This window comes from Tamandua tetradactyla, chromosome 3, assembly GCF_023851605.1.
Source record: "Tamandua tetradactyla isolate mTamTet1 chromosome 3, mTamTet1.pri, whole genome shotgun sequence".
Lineage (NCBI taxonomy): Eukaryota > Metazoa > Chordata > Mammalia > Pilosa > Myrmecophagidae > Tamandua > Tamandua tetradactyla.
The window spans coordinates 96,064,119-96,082,109 of NC_135329.1; the positions used below are offsets into that span (position 1 = coordinate 96,064,119).

General features: G+C 41.9%; 1 protein-coding gene across 7 annotated transcripts in view; it reads left to right on the forward strand.

The window, feature by feature from the left end:
• CFAP221 (cilia and flagella associated protein 221) overlaps positions 1-17,991 on the forward strand; it is a 159,474-nt gene that overhangs the window by 59,727 nt on the left and 81,756 nt on the right. The gene's annotated exons all lie outside the window — the stretch shown is intronic.

Consider the following 17,991-nt stretch of genomic DNA (forward strand, 5'->3'; position numbering starts at 1 on the left):
TATTGTATAAACAAGACTAATTTCCTATTCCAGAAATAAGAAGCTTATTGTTTTCAGTTATACAGGCCTTAAAATTAAGAGAAAATATGTGGTTACTAAAATTAGTCTGAACTAGATAATATTTCTGATTTTAAGTATAATAGATGTTTTCACAATAAACCTTGTGATAGAATAATAATACATAACACTTAACCTAGCAATTATGTGCCAGGTACTGTTCTAGGATGATAGATGGATAAATAAAGACAAATAAGTAGATGATAGGAAGATAATGAGGGAGAGGAAGAGGGATGGATGAATGGAGAAAGATAAATTAGATGATGAAAGAGACAGAGACAAGATGATAGATGGATGGTGTCTTAGCTAGGGTTCTCTAGAGAAACAATCTGCAGGAGATATAAAATTTATAAAAGTGTCTCATGTAACTGTGGGGGTGTAGAGTCCAAGGTCTATAGGGCAGGCTGCAAGCTGGTAGCTCCAATGAAGGTCCTCAGTGAACTCTCAGGAGAGGCTGGCTGGACAACCGTGGGGATGGAAGAGTCCAAATCCATAGGGCAGGCTATAGAGCTGGCAACTCCAACGAAGGGTCTGGATGAACTCCACAGGAGAGGCTCATCAGCTGAAGCAGGAAGAGTGACTGTCTCTTCTGAATCCTCCTTAAAAGCCTTCCTCTGATTAGATTAAGTATCACTAATTGAGAAAGGCACTCATTACAAATGCAATCAGCTGTGGATACAGCTGATGTTATCATGATTTAAGTCCATGAAATGTCCTCATAGCAACAGACAGGCCAACACTTGTCCAACCAGATGACCAGGCACCACCACCTGGCCAAGTTGATACATGATCCTGACCTTGACAGATGGAAAGATAAGTTAGATGATGATATAGATAGAGAGATAGATGCTAGGTAAATGATAAATAGATATAAGTAGATAGAGATAAATTCATTCAATCTTCATGAAAGCATATAAAGTTGGTACTTTTATCACCTTCATTTATAGACATGGAAAAGGCACAGAGGAATTAAATAATTTGCCAATTTTACTCAGTGGTAAGTGGCAGAGCCAGGATTTGGACCCATTCAGCCTGGTTACAAAGTTTACATAATACCTCATGAAGTATAAATTGGATTTTGGCCCCAACTCTAGAGGAGTTATAAAGTTTTAACCAACAAAGTATGTCAGCAAAGTGCACTAACTCCTGTGAGCTTAATCTAGATCCCACCTAGATAGAGATGTAGAGAGTCTAGCCATAAAGAGGAAGTAACACCATTACCGCTGGAGACAGACTTGGTGCTGTCAATGGTTAGAAGCCCTGTGGTGTGGAAAAGGAGTGGGCTTGTGTCATGTGGCTCCAAAGAGAGAACTGGGACTGTGCATAGTCAAAGATGCCCAAAGATGCAATCAACTGCTTATCAAATAGTGAATTTCCCATCACCGAAGTCTGGGGGGAGTGCTGCAGAGGGCAGCCAACACTGGGTCAGTGGCCCCAAAGTGTTGAACAGCTGTGAAAAAGATAGAGTCCTGGGATCCATCATTGTGATTTGAGACTGCTTGGTCTGGAAAGGGGCCTGGTTTTCTGTATTTTTTTTTTTTAACTTAATCTCTTTTTTTTAATTTATTTATTAATTGAAAAAATTAAGGACAAAAACATTAACATATAATTCTGTTCTACATATATATTCAGTAATTTTCAATATCATCACATAGAACATTTGCATCAATTCAACAAAAAAGAAATAAAACAAGAACATAAAAAAAGATTATACATACCATACCCCTTACCCCTCACTTTCATTTATCACTAGCATTTCAAATTAAATTTATTTTAACATTTGTTCCCCTATTCCTTATTTTTTTGTTTTTTGTTTTTGTTTTTTTAATTTATTTATTAATTTAAAAATTAACAAACCAAATAAAACATCAACATATATAATCAATAATTCACAATATCATCACTCAGTTGCATATTCATTATTTCTTAGAACATTTGTATTAATTCAGAAAAAGAAATAAAATGAACATAAGAAAGAAAAAAAAAAGATTATACCTACCATACCCCTTACCCCTCGCTTTCATTGATCACTAGCATTTCAAACTAAATTTATTTTAGCATTTGTTCCCCCTATTATTTATTTATTTTTTTTAATTTTTTTATTAATCAAAAAAAAGAAAAGAAATTAACACAACATTTAGAAATCATTCCATTCTACAAATGCACTCAGTAATTCTTAGTATCATCACATAGATGTATGATCATCATTTCTTAGTACATTTGCATCGATTTAGGAAAAGAACTAGCAAAACAGCAGAAAAAGATACAGAATGTTAATATAGAGAAGAGAATTAAAATAATAATACTAATAATATATATATATATATAAAAAGGGAAAAGAAAAAAAACAAAAACAAAAGATACAAACACACAAACAAACAAACAAAAAACCATATTTCAGGTGCAGCTTCATTCAGTGTTCCAACCTAGTTACATTACACTTAGGTATTATTGTGCTGTCCATTTTTGAGTTTTTGTATCTAGTCCTGTTGCACAGTCTGTATCCCTTCAGCTCCAATTACCCATTATCTTACCCTGTTTCTAACTCCTGCTGGTCTCTGTTACCAATGATATATTCCAAGCTGATTCTCGAATGTCGGTTCACATCAGTGGGACCTTACAGTATTTGTCCTTTAGTTTTGGGCTAGACTCACTCAGCATAATGTTCTCTAGGTCCATCCATGTTATTACATGTTTCATAAGTTTAGTCTGTCTTAAAGCTGTATAATATTCCATCGTAGGTATACGCCACAGTTTGTTTAGCCACTCGTCTGTTGATGGACATTTTGGCTGTTTCCATCTCTTTGCAATTGTAGATAATGCTGCTATAAACACTGGTGTGCAAATGTCCGTCTGTGTCTTTGCCCTTAAGTCCCTTGAGTAGATACCTAGCAGTGGTATTGCTGGGTCGTAATCCATTCTGCCATTCTATGTCTTTTGATTGGGAAATTCAGTCCATTAACTTTTAGTATTATTACTGTTTGGATAATATTTTCCTCTACCATTTTGGCTTTTGTATTATATATATCATATCTGATTTTCCTTCTTTCTACACTTTACTCCATACCTCTCTCTTCTGCCTTTTCGTATCTGACTCTAGTGCTCCCTTTAGTATTTCTTGCAGAGCTGGTCTCTTGGTCACAAATTCTCTCAGTGACTTTTTGTCTATAAATGTTTTAATTTCTCCTTCATTTTTGAAGGACAATTTTGCTGGATATAGGAGTCTTGGTTGGCAGTTTTTCTCTTTTAGTAATTTAAATATATCATCCCACTGTCTTCTAGCTTCCATGATTTCTGCTGAGAAATCTACACATAGTCTTATTGGGTTTCCCTTGTATGTGACAGATTGTTTTTCTCTTGCTGCTTTCAAGATCCTCTCTTTCTCTTTGACCTCTGACATTCTAACTAGTAAGTGTCTTGGAGAACACCTATTTGGGTCTATTCTCTTTGGGGTGCGCTGCACTTCTTGGATCTGTAAATTTAGGTCTTTCATAAGAGTTGGGAAATTTTCAGTGATAATTTCTTCCATTAGTCCTTTTCCCTTCTCTTCTCCTTCTGGGACACCCACAACACGAATATTTGTGCGCTTCATATTGTCATTCAGTTCCCTGATCCCCAGCTCAAGTTTTTCCATTCTTTTCCCTATAGTTTCTGCTTCTTTTTGGAATTCAGATGTTCCATCCTCCAGTTCACTAATTGTAGCTTCTGTCTCTTTAGATCTACCATTGTAGGTATCCATTGTTTTTTCCATTTTTTCTTCTTTGTCCTTCACTCCCATAAGTTCTGTGATTTGTTTTTTCAGATTTTCTATTTCTTCTTTTTGTTCAGCCCATGTCTTCTTCATGTCCTCCCTCAATTTATTGATTTGGTTTTTGAAGAGTTTTTCCATTTCTGTTCGTATATTCAGCATTAGTTGTCTCAGCTCCTGTATCTCATTTGAACTATTGGTTTGTTCCTTTGACTGGGCCATATCTTCAATTTTCCGAGCGTCATCCATTATTTTCTGCTGGTGTCTGGGCATTTGATCAGATTTCCCTGGGTGTGGGACCCAGCTGGTTGAAAGCTTTTTCTGTGAAATCTCTGGGCTCTGTTTTTCTTTTCCTGCCCAGTAGGTGGCGCTCGTGGCGCTCGTCTGTCTGCACGGCAGTCGGCCCAGGAAACCGCGCGTGGAGGCGGGGGTCGCTGGCCGCCGCGGCTTGGGAGAGTGCCGGTTCTAATTGCCCAGCTGGCCCGAAACGCCAAGCGTGACGGGAGGGCCCCGCTATCCAACGTTCCCAGTCAGACCGGGGAGCCACGTGCGTGGAGGGGACCCCAGTCGCCAGCCGCCCCGGCTGGGAAAACGCGCGCCCCTCGGGTATCTCACCGCAGCAGATTCTTCCTGCCCGTTCAGCTGTTCCAGAATGGGGTACGCTGTCTTTTTGGTCTCTGTCATGACTCCGGGAGCTGTTTCCTATTGTTTCTGTTTCTTTAGTTGCTTTTCTGGAGGAGGAACTAAGACCCACGCGTCTTACTAAGCTGCCATCTTCTCCGGAAGTCGGTTTTCTGTATTTTTAACAAGCACCTCCAGATGATTCTGATAATGGACACGCCTCAGACTGGTGTTTGGGAATTACTGGATTGATTGACCTTTATGGTCCTTTCCCACCTGATGTCTATAGTTCTATTATAGGAAACATTTGGAACAGTTATGCTGGGAACTGCTTTTTAGAAAGGGTGGTATAGCACAGGGGGGCAGGAATGACTGAGGAGGGTCCAGGAGAAGGCCAGAAAATCCATTATGTTGGGATTAAAACAATCTGGGCCCTGACAGCCTAAAGTAAGCTGCTATCAGCAGCAAGAAAAATGGAGGGAGAATTTGGGAGAAAGTTAGAGGTTCTCATGGCCTGGCCAGACTTCTCTGGAAAACTGTGTCCCAAGACACACAACACCAATTCACAAAAGGGATTTTGAAACACAATCTATTCAAAACCTGGGGATGACATAGATAATCAAACACAGCATTGAGCACTGTTCAGTGCTAACTGCACATGAAACACTTAAAAGTCCACGCAGGGGGTACAAGCATGGTTCGCCTGGCATGTGGGAGACCTGGGTTCGATTCCTGGCCCGTGCACTTCCCCAAAACAAAACAAACAAACAAAAACAAACAAAGGAAAAAACAAACGACAAAAATTCAACAAATGGTATTGCAATAACAAGATACTCACGTGGAAAAAAAAGAATGAAATGTGAGCACTGCCATATAGCATATAAAAAGGTCCATGCAGGCCCTTCCCTGAGGGTTCAGGTTATAAATAACCCAGCCACATCATTCAGATATGAGAGGTAGTTTAGCTTGATCTATTAATAAGCTTTTCTGGATGTTCCAGTGCTTTGCTCCTTGCTTGTCTTTTCTTTTTCTTCTTCTTTTTTTTTTAATTTTTCTTTTCATTGCTTGTCTTTTAACTTCCCTTTTTAAAAGTGAAATTAAACTGAATATACCAGTTTGGAGACAAAAGAGAGGTAAGAACTGTAGACATAATCTAGGTGTCATCTGGGTATTGGAATATGAAGCTGTGGAAATGGGAACAGGGGTCACCCAACGAGTAAGGATGGAGAAGAAAAGTTGATTAGGACTGAGCCCTGAACACTCAGACACTCAGAGGTCAGCATGGGTAAGTGGACCCGGAAACAGAGACCAGGGAGGAAACTCAGGAGAGTGTATACCCTGAGAGCAAGAGAAGACATGAATGGATGAATGAATGAATGGAGATGGGCCAGAGCTCTTTGAGCTTTGTGGATTCCTCTTTTACCATTTTAAATACTCTGCATTGTGTGCAGGGTGTTACTTAAACAGCTTTACAAACTGGAAAGGCTGGACCCTTCAGCCTTCTCAGTAGATTAGTGTGTTTCATGGTCCGCTGGTCTCAAGAATTTTCTTGCTTTGGTTTCCCACTTCGATTATGTATCAGTGCAGCTTTGGAAATTACTATAGACATCAGGTGGGAAAGGACCATAAAGGTCTATATTTTCGAGGTTATAGAATTTGAGGATGTACTTTTAGTCACCCCCCAATAAAAAAAAAATGTTAGCTGCATGGACAGCTGGGCTTTGGATTCACTGGTTTCCTAATCTTCAGGACATCTAGCTTGACTCATGACCCTTGAACTTGGGCAGCAACAGATGGTTTTTTGGCCATTAAGGCATTATTGTCTGCATTTTACAAATTGGATCCGGACAGGCCAAGAGCATTGGGCTGATTTTACATACCTAGGAGGTTTATTTGTAGATGCTGTTCCTGGCAAATCCTTGGTAAATTCTCATCTCACAAACTTGTGAGGACATTCATAGTCCACCAGAGACCACCAGATTATGAAGCAGCATGTTCTTTAGGAACTGAAGTATCATCTCTTCAAGCTTTTCGGGTATTTGTGGTCAGGCTTGCCAAATGAAAAGGCTTGAATAAAGCTAATTCTACTTACATGGTATGAATCCAATATGATACCCTCAACTTTAACTCAATCAGGTATCCTTTAGATGCAAGTGTGTCCTTTTTCTCTCAGAGCTGGATCTGCTGGTGGCATTGAGATTGTCCTGAGGTCAGGGAAAACAAGTAATGGGTCTCATGGTCTTTTCTATACTGTGACAAGAAACCATATAGAATTAAAACACCCAGAACATTTTGTCGATAACATTGGAAGAGCCAGCTGTTGGGGATTGAATCATGTCCCCCACAAAAGGTACATTTATATCCCAACCCCTGGTCCTATGGGTTAGAACCCATTTGTCAATAGAACCTTTGAAGATGTTAGGAGTTAAGGTGTGCCGAAACTGAACATGGGGGAGGAAGGAGATTCATCCAATGTGGCTAAAGTCTTTCTGAACAAAGGAAACTGGACATGGAGAGAGAAGCCATGGAAGCAGTCAGAAGCTTGATGTCAGTGGAACCAGAGGAGAAAGAAGAAGACATTGCTATGTCATTGTCATATTATAGAAAAGCCAAGGATTTCCAGCCAGCCAGAAGATATCAACCCTGGGAGGAAGCAAATCATCCAGTTTTTGAAACTGTGAGCCAAGAAATTCCTATTGTTAAGCCAATCCATTGTAGGGTATTTGTTTGAACAGCTAGGAGACTGAAACATCATCTTAAATTAGTATTGGATACCAACCAAATGCCACACACTAAAATTATTGATCTCCTTACTTGTAACCACTTTGGAATACTGGACATTGCTAGGTATCACATATGCTAAAGATGAATGCGTCCAACTCACATAGTTGATAAATTGTAGCATAAAATGTCTTGTTAAACAAGAGCTCCTGGGGGCTGGCTATCTGCCTAGAGTTCTTGTATAAAGATTCAATAGTTTCATTCTCTCTTTTTTTCAGATATGAGAATTAGATAAACCTTTTACAAATAATTTTTTATTTTGAAAATTTCTTACAACTTTTTATTGATTTTGGAAGTACTCCTAGAGCCTCTGCCCTTGCCTAAGCCTCAGATCACTTTTTGGGTAAAGACATTACCTCTAGCCCAGGGACACCAGCCCGGCAGACAGCAGATCCAGGCCAGGGGCAAACCCACTTCCCTCTAAGGGGAGCACTAGGATGCTGTGGTCACACGGCACTCTACCTGTGAGGCCCAAGGCACCCTCCTGCCCTTCCTGCCCCAGGTGGCCAGTCTGCATCCGGCCCCTTATCGAATTATCTCACCTCAGCTTGACGCATTCAAATCCCCTGGAACCCTCTGCCATTGTGCTGTCCACACCCCAGCATTTGGGTGTCTCGAAAGAGAACAAGGATCATCGATTGTAACAAATTTTAATCACCAATGCAAGTGGCGGTGGTGGGAAGGTGCATGGGAATCCTGTGTTTTATGCGTGTTTGTTCTGTAAACCCACAACTTCTCTAATAAAAAGAAACAGTGGAAGGAGTAAGTGTTAAGAAGTATAAACTTGTTTTTCCTCCAAAGACCTCTTGGCCCCTAGCTGAGTATTTTATTACCATGCTCCAAAGCTAGCATAACAAGTCCCTCCTGCAGAGCCCAGGAGCCTCTGGAGCCCGTGGGCAAAGCCATCCCATCGAGACATGAATGAGGAAAGGCTTAACTTCTGCTTTTCCCCCTCCACCATGCCCCTGCAGCTGGGTGAGACAGAAAACCCCAAACCTCTGCCCAAACTGTATTGGGTCAGACTGTCAAGAGGCAGTCAGCTATTAACAGAGGGGATTCAGTGACTTCAGACCTCCAGCCCTCATCAAAGGTTTCCTATTGGTGGTTTGGGCCACGCTGAAGAGCATCATCAGAAAATATGCACTCATCACATGACCACAGGAGACGTGAAGATGTGCAGATATATCATTGGCAAGGATCACTTAAAATAAGTGATAGAAATGAGTGAGCAACACCAGCAAATGCTTCCAGTAACCTTCCCATTCAGAAATGGGCACTAGCCAGCAGACATTTGTAGGATGAAAGAGAATGCTCATGAGAAGTAAAATTAAGAGATCAAACTTTTATTTTTTAATGGTTTTCCTAAGAACCAAACCTAATAGGTGAGGAAGTGAGAACAATTAGGCACAGTTAATGTATCAAGTGCTAATGATTCCCTAGCTTTTAAAGGACAAAGATAATTTATAGTGGGATACTGAAGACAGCAGGGGATGCTCGAGTACGGGCAGGAGGCAATTCTTTGTGCACAGACCCTAAAGCGGCTCCATCACGTTGGTGGCAAGGCTATATTTTACTCAGCACCATTGGCCTCCATCATGAGTGGCAATGGATGTGACCACCTGCCCAGGCTCTGCTAAGCACATCACATGCACTGTGGCAGTTCCTCCAAACCTGGAAGAAGGATGGTGCTAGATGCCCTGAAATCGCAGAAGAGGACAAAGAGAATCATTTCAAAATATCTGAACTTAGTAAAGCATCTGAAATAGTAAATTCTATTTTGTGAGAGGAAAAGTAAAAGAAAATGAATAGTAACTAGATGAGTCTTGTATGTTCTTCTGATCTTGGGGCCCTCTGGTAATTCCCATTTAAAGTGACTCTCTGGCATCCTATTAGTCTGGACTGGTTTAGCTCAGTTGACCACAGCTGGGGTCTGTGGACTTCACCCAGAGACCAAATTCCATCACTCTACTGTCCACCCAGCAACACTGGCCCCCGCGAGGTACAGGGAGAGGCTAGAGGTGGTACGGCCCAGTCCTCTACCCTTTCTAGAGAGCCTGTCTTCCAGGAGACTGGAGGGGAACATCGGCTTTGTCGAAGGGAAAGAGCAGGCCCCTGATGCGCCCCACAGGCTGGGCGGGGTGGGTCCATGCCAAAATCCAGAAAGCAGCAGCGATGGAGGGAAAATGAAAAGCCCCAGGTATAAATAAATGGGATTTACTGGGCTAAACAAACATCAATGTGTCTCTTTTTTAAAAATGGCTTTATAAAAATGGAACATGTTTATTAGCCAATAAAAATTTAAACACTGCAAAAAAAATTACAAAATCTAAGTTGAAAAATAAATCACTCAGAAGCTCACCATCCCAGAAATAACCATCATCAATTTTTGCTAAACACCACTGCCATTACAGCTCTGTGCTTACATGCCAGTAGAAGGAAAAGGAGGCCGGAGAGATAGTGATGCAGAGACAGGTGAAAATGTTAGAAAAAGATTCTTGTTAGAAGAAGAATATGGATCATATTCTATGAAAGATTTTGTGAAGAAAAAGAAACAAGCGAAGTTGAAGGAATTGCTTTTCTTGTTTGATATAAGCAATATGCATTTCTGAAATTTATCGCTAAAATTAAGAAAAAATATTATGGGACCATTAAGAGGCCAGAGCCACCATATTCTTCAATTGCACACATCAACTGCAGCCAGGATTTTGGCTGTAGACCATGAAGGAAATGCACCGGTAGTTTCTCCCACTCTCCTCCCAGTTCTGTTATTTTTATGTTCAGTAGATTTAACATTTATATTCCATTTTGTGACCATAAATGTCAGAGTTACTTGATTTCTGTTTAAAGTGGAATCAGGGTTTACACTTCCATTCTTTATTCTGTTTTCTCCATTCCCAAGTTCCTCATCTCAATTCTTTTTCTGGCTGTCTGGATTCTGTCATCTAGTGGTTTCCATGCAGTGCTTCCTGGGATCTCTGTACCCAGAGTCCTGGCATGTTCAAGAACGTCACTCTGCATCTTTTAACCTTGAAGGACATCTTGCCTGGGTCAACAAATGGGAATTTACAACCTTGTAGACACTTTGCTTGTTCTCTGACTTTGAATTTGCTGGGTAGTCTAAGGCTGGTCTGAATCTTTCCCCATTGAAAGTGAATTCTAGATCCCCTTAAGGTCCTCTTCTCTTCTCTTCTCTTCTCTTCTCTTCTCTTCTCTTCTCTTCTCTTCTCTTCTCTTCTCTTCTCATTATTATAGAAGATGTTTTAGCCACTCAAAGCTTGGATGTATTTTTTTGTTCTCTTTGCCTTGTTCTCTTCCTCAGGAATATTACTTATTGTGTATGTCAGTTTTCCTTTGCCTTCAGTGTCTACTATCTTCTTTTAAATAATTTCATCTTGTGTGGCTTCTCCATTTCTACCTGCCATGTCTATATGTGCTTTCAGCGAGTGTGTGTGCATTTGGTGGCGGCGGTGGTGGTACCTCTGCTGCTGCTTCCAATCTAGTTTCTACCTTAGCAACGGTTTCATTACTTTTTCAGCTTTTTCCCCAAGTTCCATCCACTCTCTTTTTCAATTCTTTCTGGTGTGTTCAAGCACGGCTCCCTTGAACTCTGGGGACTCTTCAGTGACAAAGTCATGCTGTGTGTAATTTACATATGACCCTGGTGAGCCATCTGTATTCTGAGATCATCCTCTTGTGATATGTGCTCTTCATCTGCGTTTGGCTTACGTTCCTTTTCCTGAAAAAAGCCTTCATTTTGATTTTGCAGTTTTCTCGCTTAGGACCTGTTTGGTTTGTGGTACTTGGATTCAGGTATCAACTTGGCTAGGTGAAGGTGCTTGGTTCTATTGCTGTGAACATGAGCCAATGGCATGTGAACCTCATCTGTTTTTTATTACATCTGCAGTCGGCTGGGACGCGTGCCTGCTGCAATGAATGATGTTTGATTTAATTGGCTGATGCTTAAATGAGAGACTCAAGTAGCACAGCCCAAGCAGCTCACATACCTCATCTCAGCGCTCGTAGCTCAGCCCAGGGCTTTGGAGACGCAGAAAGGAATCACCTCAGGGAAAGATGTTGGAACCCAGAGGCCTGGAGAGAAGGCCAGCAGAGATCACCCTCATAAGAAAGAACCTCAGCTGAAAGTTAGCTGCCTTTCCTCTGAAGAACTAATGAAATAAATCCCCTTTTATTAAAAGCCAATCCGTCTCTGGTGTGTTGCATTCCGGCAGCTAGCAAACTAGAACACGGTTCTTTGGGCATTTTACCCACCTTTGAATAGGGCCTGCTATCAGCAAAAGGTAATGCGGGAAAAGGGTTGGTGATGATGACAGCTTACACTTAGTTAGTGCTTACTATGTGCAGACCCTGCTCTACATGGTTGTGTAGAACTCAGTTAATAACCCCAACAACTCTGGTGAAGCAGATTTCATTACTGTGCCCATTTTGCCTATGAGGGATCTGCAGCGCAGAGTGTTAAGTGACTTGCCCAAGGACATAGAGTTGTTAGTGGCAGAGCTGGACTTGGAATCCAGAGAATCTGGCACCACAGTGCATATGTTAAGGCATTCTGGGAGAATATCCCCCCTCATAGGAGAGCCCCCCAGGTTATCTGTACTGTGTGCAGCCATTTGGTGGTCATTTACTCCCTCTCTCCCACCACGTGGACTCCAGCCATTTTCTCAGGTATGACCTAGGCCACAGACAGAAGAAATGGCAGGGCAGGATAGGTGCCTCCTCACTTTGCTTCCCTGCCTTTCTATGATGTCAGATTGAGTCTTTATTGCCACAATCTCCCTTTCTGCAGGGCCCAGCCATGCTCCTGCAACCTGTCACTGTAACCAAAGGTTAATTGGGAATGTTTTTCAAGACTGTGCCTCTCACTTCTGGCTCTCAGCATGCTCCCGTGCCTCAGTTTACAGTATGTTGTAGGTGAGGTAGATTGAATCACATCCCCCACAAAGACATCTTCAAGCCCTAACCCCTGGTCCTATGGATGTGAACTAATTTGTAAATGGGATCTTTGAGGATCCTGTTAAGATGAGGTCAAACTGAATCAGGATGGGCTTTAATCCAGTATGACTGGGGTCATTATAAGCATAGGAAATTTGGACACGAAAGTGTTAGCCATAGGAGGAAGCAGATGTCCATGTGACAGAGGCAGAGATTGAAAGCCAACGAGCCACCACGAGAATGCCACAGACTTTGGAGAAGGCAGAGCCTGCTGGACCTTGATTTTGAATGTCTGCCCTTCAATCTGTGAGCCAAGAAATCCCTGTTTAAGTTAACATGTGGTATTTGTTATAGCAGCTCTAGCAAACTAAGACAGTTTTACTATGCTTCTTATTTGTGCTTTAGGCTTTTAGCCATTTCTCTTTTTTTAATAGAATAGATTTTTTTTTCCTCTCTACTTTTTCTCCCTTTTTTTCCCTTGTTGTCAACGGAGTCAAGCTAAAGTAGCTTTACTTCACCATCTTTCCCAAGAACTGCTTCTGGGTTCATTTCTGCAGGTTTTGTTTCCTCCCCTGTGGTCCGACATTATGCATCCATCCATTCATTCCACAAATAAGTTCTGGTCATGCATGCCATGCATGAGGCACCATGATAGATATTGGAGGTCCCTAGGAACCAAGACAGACACAGCCCCTGTTGTGATGGGGCTGATGGCCCAGTGGGAGAGAGCAGTAAGCACTAAGGAGCACCATAAGAGAGTAAACGTGAAGAAAACTGAAATGAGGGATGGGGCCAGGTGACTGCTCAAGTGGTCAGGAATGGCCTCTAAGGAAAAGTCACATCAGCAGAGATCTGAGATGCCAGGCTCGGGAAGAGGAAGCAACAATGTAAAAGTTAGGAATGAGTTTGGCATGGTCACACTCAAGGGAAAGGTGAAGTTCTGGGTGGCTGGACAGTGGGAGGAATTGGGAAAGCTGGAGCCAAAGCCAGAGAGTGGACAGGGACTGATGAGGGGCAGGGTTAGAATTTGACTCTGAATGGATGGGAGGCCCTTGGAGGGTTTTAAGCAGGGGTTGGCATGACCTGATGTGTGTTTGAAGGGGTCACTTTGGCTCCTCAGGAGAGAGTGGATTGTAATAGCATAAGGTGGAAGCAGTAAGCCCTCTTAGAAAGGAAGCTGATGTTGGCTGGGTTTACGGGTGGCCGTGGAGAAGCTGAGGGATGGATGGTAGAATGTACAGGCCTTGCTGAAAGGTCGAGCAAGGCTGGTGGCGTGAGAAGGTGAGTCCTGGTTTCAGCTTGAGTGGGGCCTGGGGGGAAAACCATGCGCTACGCTCCATGTGGCTCCCTGGGCTCAGCGATATGCACTCCTGCATAGTCTCCTGCCCTCCCCAGGAGTTGCCTGTGCTCATGATGTCAAAGTGCCCAGAAAACTAGTGCACACATTCATTTGGATGTTTGGTGGACAGAGAGGGAAAGGAAAATTAGTAGATTCCCAAAGACTTAATTTTGACTCCTCCTTTTTAGTTCTAATCAAAAAGACTTGCTGGAGGGAGAAAGGAATTAAAGATTAACAATAAGTAAAGGTGAATAGAAAACATTTTCAAATGGTTCAAGATGAGTAAAAATGCAAATCCCATAATTACGTTATTCAGTTCTGCCCTATTCCCTGTTGTTACCATCTGGCTGGTATTAAGATCCTTGATTGTCACGCAGTAATATTCGCAATGAGTGAGGTATTCTGAATTGCCTCGTGATATTTGCAAAAACAGCAATTAAAACATGTATATACTATAATATAGCCAATAGAGATAGAACTGTTATCTTAAAGCAATCCAAATTTGCATGATAGTGTGGAAACCAATGGAGATCCAAAAACATTTACCATATTGAAACTATCAGAAAAATTTGACAACTGTATACCTTACAAACCAAAATATCCTTTACTTAAAAAAAATACTATAAGTAAAGAGATTATTAGTCATCTAAATATCTATACCACATGCACCTTCATCTGCTGTGGCCAATGTCAAAGTTAAACAGTAATGGAAGCCTCAGTTTTATTTGATCTCTTCACAGTAAGTCTCCCAGGCCTAAATTTTTAAACAAACCGTGGCAGAGCAGTCCATGCTTATATTCCAACCTGCATATTCACTTGCATTTGGCACTTTTATGGAGGAAAAGAAAAGACCTAGTACCTTGGGAAACTCACCCCAGGTGAGGACCATGGCATTGTGAGGCAATTGCCTCTTCTTTTTTAGGAACTCAAATGGTCAAGTGTAAGTTTTTCAAAGAACTGTTTATTTTTCCTGATGTTTTAAGGATTTAAGATGCGATCAATTATTACTTGCTTTTTTTGGCACAGCTGTCTGGAAGGACCCACACTCTGTGCCAGACGCTATTCCAGACTCTGTACACTATTTTCCTCTTTAAACTGCAACCCATTTCACAGGTGAGAAAACAGAGCTTCGGGTAAAACAACCAAACTAAGGGGCAGAGGTGCTGTGAGGCCGAACAAGGCTGTGAGTCAGGGTCCATGTGGCCTCTGGGGCCTTCCTCTCGCCCACACCTCCCAAGCAGGGGTGGGGGAGGTGACACGTGATTATCACAGGCCCATGACTGTAACACAGAAACAGTGCTAGATTTCATCAATGGTTTGCTTATGAACAGTTATTTAAATTATTCAAGCCCCAACTGAAGCTTAGAAAGATTGAGTAGTTTACCCAAAATCACGCAGCCAGTGGAACCCTAAATCTTGGAAATTTAATTAAACCAATATTTCCTGACACTTCAGGCATGTAGGTTAAATGGCTCTATGACAATTTAAATAGAATAATCAGGACTTTCTGAGATTTTTGAAGAAAAACTATTTTAAAATTGTGACAATATTGCAATACCACTGTATGAACATGTTAGAAAGGGGAAAAAATTTAATTTTCCCCATCCTAGGCCCTACTGCTCTAGCAAATAATCTGCTTTTATTTTTCTATCTCCTTTTAGTAACCACCACATGTTTCACATAATTGCTATCAAAGCAAAAAGGCAGTATTATTTTCTGGTGATTTCACTTATCACAATAGCATATTTCATTGTTCTCGCATTGTCTTCACAAAACTCATTTTCTTGATAAACCAGGGTTTTCTTAACATTTAGTTTGTTTCTAATTTTCCTTCTGTCCTCTCTCTCACTCCCCAATCCCATCCACCCTTCCTGCCCTAAGGTTTAATAATGACTTAATATTATCTCTAGTTATATTAAGGGTATCAATTTTAAATTAACCCCAGATTAAATTGGGCCGAAGGCATAAAATAGCAGTGTGTTTCTGTGTGTTTTTAATGAAATAGGACTTTGGTTCCTTTCTCACTTTTAGAACATGAGCTTTCACTCTCTTTTCTACTTCTACCAGTTTTTGCCAAGTGCTAAGTGGGGAGTGCTTGGCCCACTTGGCCCATGCGACTGCCCACTGCGGCCATGTTCCTTCTTCTGCACGGCTGGTGTCTGTGCTCATGGAAGAAACTTGCATTCTGGTGTCCTAGGTGACCCCTCCGCAATGTACTTTTTGTATCAGGTTTGGGCTTGGAGCATTTGCAAAGAAATCAGCCAGGTTAAGGCACACATTGATCCTTGTTCCAGAGCCTGTTCTTTTTTTTTTCCCAAGCTAATGCACTGGAGCAGAAGCAGTAGACAGGTCTTAGTCTAACATCTCAGGTGCATTGCATGTGATACAGCTATATATCACCCAGCCAAGTGGGTGATCAGCTGACTGGGACTCCAGAGCACCACGGAGAAGCGGGACTTTCATCTAGCTGAGCAGGCACTGGCTGATCAACCTGAGTTCTTCTGGGACCATCCCACTCCCTCACAGCCTACAGCAGGCTCTAGGGTCGCATGATTTTCACTTCTTCTTATAGGAAATCAGCAAATGCCTCTTTCTGAAGCACTGTGCTAGTGATTGGAGAAGATAAAAAAAGAGCTGCGGGGATTAATAGAGTCTCAAAGTTTGAAGACTCTCCTTGCCCAGTTCTGCTCTCCCCATTTCCATCCTTCATAGGCAAGGCATCATGCTCTAATATGCTGCTGACACTCCTAACCTCACTTCAGTAGGTGCTTCATTAAGGACTCAAATAGCACATTGCCAAAGAGGATGACATTCAAAGAGTGCCTAGAATACATATGTTGGATAAAACATTTATTGTGTTAGCTTAACAATTAACCAACAATTTGTTACACTTTGAGGAGGGGTGGTTAGTGGGATTGAAGAAGTGATTGAAGGATACGTCCGTAGGGAGAGGGGCAGAAGGCTTAGAAGGTTTTTATGAAAGACTCCTCAGCATTAAAGAGATTTGTTGAGGGGGTTAATGGTCTCTGTGGGGGACGTAGAAAGCTTAGAAGGCTTTTCATGAAGTAGGAGTATTTGGTCTGACACAACAGAGTGACACAGAGAAGGATGAGATTTAAGGGCCCAGAAGGCTAAGCCATAGAGAATTTCAGACCATTTCCCATTATGCCGCGTAAAATTTTCAAGTTCAGTGAGAATTTGCTAATTAAAAGTGCCATTTTCTGGCCAGTGTTTTTGTTGTTCTAAAGGATATTGTGGCCAAATTGAATTGAAAAGTGAAATGAGTTTTTGTGGTTTTATTTCCCTTTTTAAATTTGAGTTTATTTATATTATATTATATTATATTATATTATTTATATCATACTATACTGTATTATACTAGACTACAATATACTATATTATATTACATTACTTGGACTAAACATCCAAGCGGAGTAGACTTCAGGGGAAGAGCAGCTTTAGAGTTGTTGTGAAGTGATTGATTGTTTCCCATGATTGTTGGGTTTAAGTGCCATGCTAAAGCGGGCCAAGGTATTCCCTGAACACCTCCCTGAGGCAGGATGGGGCATCCCCTAGACCCCAGACAAAATTAAGTGAAACTAGCAACCCAGATACATGATCCTACGTGACAACAAAGCAGGCATTCCCAGTTTGTCATCAGGGACCAAGAAATTGCATGCAGTCTTGCACTCAAGGCATCCCTCAAGTGACTTTGACTGCTGCATGGGCAAACAATGCCCCTGAGTGCCACACTCTCTGAGCATGAGAGAGTTTTGACTGAGCTCAGATTTTTTACACCATCACTTCCCTGAGGTGGGCTGGTGTTCCCTGAATACCAGTATCCCCTAGACATGAAACAGAACTCTCAAAGGGAGGATCTGGGCAGAAAGCATCATTTACCTAGGGCCAAACTAGTTGCAGATGTTTGCGTGCCATGGAAGAGAGCCAGCAACGCATCTAGATGGTCTGAGCTGGTAAACTCAAGCCATGAATCACATGGAAGCCTGAATGACTGTGCGGGTTGGGGGAACGGAGTGACTGGGAGGCAGTTCCCGTACCCCAAGGGGCCAGAAAGCTAAACCTCGGTCTGACCTCCATCCTGGGTTTCAGCACTAGGTGTTAGGCACGGGGTTGTTAAGGATACCGCACGAGACAGCGAGTCTAAGCTTAACAGATTTATTGGGGAAGAGAAAGTGGGAAGAAACAGAAAGGAGCTATTGACACAAAGGTCTGCAGAGAAATTAGAAAAAATGGCTTTGACTCTTTGTTCTGGAATTTGTGTCTTAAAGGGAAAGTGACGTGAGGAGGGGAGGGTGCCCACTAGGTGGAGTGTGGTCCCTTGATTGGATGGGGCTTGTTGACTTGGGGTGTGGTAGACTGCTGAGGTCTTCTCCTTTGATTTGCAGGTGCTCATCTGGCATGGTGAAATGCTGGCAGGGGAGGGTGTTAGCAGCAGCACCGTCTGGAGGATACAACACTAGCTAGTATGACAGTT